The following is a 4,944-nucleotide window of genomic DNA, read 5'->3' on the forward strand; positions in this document are numbered from 1 at the left end:
TCTCACATGCCAAAAAAACTCACTGGTTGAGCCTGGGCCAGGCATAATATCTTAGCAGTAAAAATAAAATAAAATAGACATTGCATAGGACAGGAATGTCCAAAGTCCAGCCCGGGGCCCAATTGCGACCGCTGTTACAATTTCCACCAGCCCAAAGTTTGGAAAACTTTGCAAGGTTCTCAGACTGGCATCACTTTTCTGTTTCTTTGTATTCTTGTGTAAAAGGACTGGCATTTAACAGCAAACAGTACCTCTGCACTGTAGAATAAATGCAGTTTTTATAGGGTAAAAGTTTATTTTGGTCTTCCATTCTTTTCTCTTCATGTATTTTATCAATCTTTAATGTCTTGCTCTCATGTATTCTAGGCTCCTCTAAATTTCATTTCACGGGAATTCCTGTTTGTTTTCTAATCCTTTGCATTCTTTCTGTATTCTTCATATGTCTTCCAATCTGTCATTTTTAATGGTTTTCCTCTATTTTCCCTCAGTAAAAAGGTTAGTCAGTCCATGTTGTGAATTTCATCTAATTTTTCTAACCAGAGTTCTTTTGTAGAAATTTCTTGCAGTTTCCAATATCTCGCAAAGGTCATCCTTGCTGCCGTTGCTATATAAGGAAATTTGGTAGAATGGGAAACGGTTTGGAACCAAAAATTAAAATATACGTACTCCTCAGATCTGCAAGAGAATTGGCTTAAGATGTTTCACCATTGGTATATAACACCGGAAAAAAAATTAGGGATAATGTACAAAAATGCTCAAAATCACTGCTGGAAGTGCAAGAAATGGGAAAAAAAACATTTTACCATGCATGGTGGACTTGCCCTGAAATCAGAGCCGGTCCAACAATGAGGCGAATTAAGCAATCGCTTGGGGCACAAAACATATGGGGTGCAATCTAGACTGCTTTTTCTGTTGATTTCTTGTAAAACATGGTGTTTTGGTGCTTAATTTGTAAAATCTTAATGTAATTTGATGTTTAATAGGCTTTTCCTTAATCCCGCCTTATTATCCAACATTTTCGCTTATCCAACACGTTTATTTTTCAGTGATTGGTTTTTTTTGGGGGGGGGGGGGCAAAATTCTGTTCGCCTACACTTTAAAAATACCTAGGGCCAGTTCTGCCTGAAATGTCAAAGTATTGTAAACAAATACATGTTGAAACACAGAAAATATTAAAAAAAACATTCCTAATGAAACCAGAATTTTACCTATTAGGACTAACTGAAAATATGACGGATTTAAACAGAAATGAGGACATTTTATATACTTAAAATAAATGCAGTTTTGATGCCACCTGAACTCCCTTAACAAAATGTTATGAAATTCCATGAGTTGTAGTTTTACAAGCCTTTAGCTTTCCCTGTCAAAGAGTGCTGCTTCCCTCATTCAACTACTCCTCCCAGGATTCCATAACACTGAGCCATGGTAGTTCAAGTGGTATCAAACTGCATTAAATCTGCAGATACACACATACCTAACAATGACTTATGTATCCTCAACCTGCAATGTGTTTGAGATGCAATCCAGATGAGAAGGACAGCTGTAAAGTTTTTAAAAACCCAGAATGGATTTTCAATGAAGTAGCCATGCAATGCCCCTCTGAACACTCTGCATTGGACAAACAGCAAAAGGCAGATTGGGCTGAACAGAGCATTGAAGATGTTATCTGAAACATGTCCTGCCTTGGGCCTCTCCCATTGTGTACTGTGTGTCTGATCAGATACAACAGCATTGTTTACTAAAGCTGGGATCAACACGGTGTGGAGTACATGGCTAGGTTTGTTTTGCAGTGGATTACGGTGGGTGAAAGCGCAAGGCCAAAGCAACCCTATTCCCTATGTGTGTGCCATGTCTAGATGAGGAATTTGTTCCAAATGCAATGTCTTAACCAGGCAATCACGTCCTTTCCTGTCACACAGGCCCCGTATACACTGCCTTGTAATGCAGTTTAAAATACAATAGAGTCTCACTTATCCAACATAAATGGGCTGGCAGAATGTTGGATAAGCGAAAATGTTGGATAATAAGGAAGGATTAAGGAAAAGCCAATTAAACATCAAATTATGTTATGATTTTACAAATTAAGCACCAAAACATCATGTCTTACAACAAATCGACAGAAAAGGCAGTTCAATACACAGTAACGTTATGTAATACAGTAGAGTCTCACTTATCCAAGCTAAATGGGCTGGCAGAAGCTTGGATAAGCGAATATCTTGGACAATAAGGAGGGATTAAGGAAAAGCCTATTAAACATCAAAATAGGTTATGATTTTACAAATTAAGCACCAAAACTTCATGTTATACAACAAATTTGACAGAAAAAGTAGTTCAATACGCAGTAATGTTATGTTGTAATTACTGTATTTACGAATTTAGCACCAAAATATCACGATATATTGAAAACATTGACTACAAAAATGCCTTGGATTATCCAGAGGCTTGGATAAGCAAGGCTTGGATAAGTGAGACTCTGCTGTAATTACTGTATTTATGAATTTAGCACTAAACTCTCGCAATGTATTGAAATAATTGACTACAAAAACATTGACTAAAAGGCAGACTGTGTTGGATCATACAGAACGTTGGATTATTTATTATTTATTTATTAGCGACATTTATATCCCGCCCTTCTCACCCCGAAGAGGACTCAGGGCAGCTTACAAGATATATATACATACAATATATTATATTATTAGTATAGCACAATATAAGCACCATATAAGCATTATATATTATTATATAATAATATATATATTATATAATAATATATAATATAATATATAATGGGCTGTGGCGCAGGCGGGAGAGCAAGCCAGTGCAATTAACTGCAATGAATCACTCTGACCAGGAGGTCATGAGTTCGAGCCCCGCTTGGAGCCTATGTTTGTTTGTCTTTGTTCTATGTTAAAACGCATTGAATGTTTGCCTATATGTGTAATGTGATCCGCCCTGAGTCCCCTTCGGGGTGAGAAGAGCGGAATATAAATGCTGTAAATAAATAATAAATAAATATTGTAATATACGACTATATTGCAATATTAGTAATATTGCATGTAATATAAATATACAATTGTAATAGTGTATCATTATTATTATTACATTGTATTACATCATAATATTATTATAAATATTATATGTATATACAATATATTATAATATTAGTATAGTATAATATGAGTATTATATATTACTAGCTGTGCCTGGCCACGCGTTGCTGCAGCTTATGCGAATCATTTCTTGGCCAAGTGGAGTAGCAGTGAATAGCCTTGCAGCCTCAATAAGCGAAGGTTGGATAAGCGAGACTCTACTGTACGAGTATAATGAAGTTTAACTGCACCAAACTTCATTTTATGATTGATTTTTATACCCCACTTTATTTCCCGCAAAAGTGACTCAAAGTGGCTTAACATAAAAGCACCCACTTAACCATTTAAAATATACAAATATATGAACATGAAAACAGGATTAAATATAAACAGTATCAAAACAATCCCAGTTAAAAACCATTAAAACAAAGTTTAAAACCACAGGTTCTCCAGGCTCTGTTTTGGTGGGAGAAACAAACCATTCCCAGCTTTGTTTTTAATACCTTTGTAAGTACGGTTTTTAGCAACATACAGGAGTTGCAATTCAAAACAAGTTTTTTTTTTCAAGCAAAATGAAAACTTTCCACATTCTTCTTTTTAAAGGTGTTCTTTCTCATTGGCTACACTCCTTTTGTAGACAGAAATGATAATGTAGGCAGGTGTCTGCTACCTGAGATCCAGGCTCCAGCTCAAGCTCAGGCAGAAACACTCAAGAGCTACAAATGTAATATACAGTAGAGTCTCACTTATCCAAGACTCGCTTATCCAAGGTTCTGGATTATCCAAGGCATTTTTGTAGTCAATGTTTTCAATATATCGTGATATTTTGGTGCTAAATTCGTAAATACAGTAATTACAACATAACATTACAGTGTATTGAACTACTTTGTCTGTCAAATTTGTTGTATAATATGATGTTTTGGTGCTTAATTTGTAAAATCATAACCTAATTTGATGTTTAATAGGCTTTTCTTTAATCCCTCCTTATTATCCAAGATATTTGCTTATCCAAGGTTCTGCCGGCCCATTTAGCGTGGATAAGTGAGACTCTAGTGTAGCAATGGCTTGCTGTGAGTTTTCCGGGCTATATGGCCATGTCCCAGAAGCATTCTCTCCTGATGCTTTGCCCACATCTATAGCGGTCATCCTCAGAGATTGTGAGGCCTGTTGGAAACTAGGCAAGTGGGGTTTATAGGTAAAGGTCTCCCCTGATGTTAAGTCCAGTCATGTCTGACTCTGGGGGTTGGTGCTGCTCATCTCCATTTCTAAGCCGAAGAGCCGGCTTTGTCCGTAGACACCTCCAAAGTCATGTGGCCGGCATGTCTGCATGGAGCGCCATTACCTTCCCGCCGGAGCGGTACCTATTGATCTACTCACATTGACATGTTTTCGAACTGCTAGGTTGGCAGGAGCTGGAGCTAACAGCGGCCACTCATGCCGCTCCCGGGGTTTGAACCTGGGACCTTTCGGTCTCCAGCTCAGTACTTTAACGCACTTCGCCACCGGGGTTTATATATCTCTGGAATAATGTCCAGGGTGGGAGAAAGAACTCTTGTCTGTTTGAGGAAAGTGTGAAAGTTGCAATTGGCCACCTTGATTAGCATTGAATAGCCTTGCAGCTTCAAAGCTTGGCTGCTTCCTGCCTGAGGGGATCCTTTGTTGGGATTGTTTCAGGAAAGAATGCTTCTACAGCCCGGAAAACTCACAGCAACCCAGTTTCTTCCCTTTGTTTTGGGTCCCCCTTATCCCAGGCTGGAGCCGCCTTCCAAAGCCAGCCTATCCCAGCGCCGCATGCAAATGAGCCCGACTCGCTGAGGGCGACGATTGGCTGGCGGGGCCTGGGGGCGGGGCCGGA

The sequence above is a fragment of the Anolis carolinensis genome, unplaced genomic scaffold, assembly GCF_035594765.1.
Source record: "Anolis carolinensis isolate JA03-04 unplaced genomic scaffold, rAnoCar3.1.pri scaffold_8, whole genome shotgun sequence".
In the NCBI taxonomy this organism is placed as follows: Eukaryota; Metazoa; Chordata; class Lepidosauria; order Squamata; family Dactyloidae; genus Anolis; species Anolis carolinensis.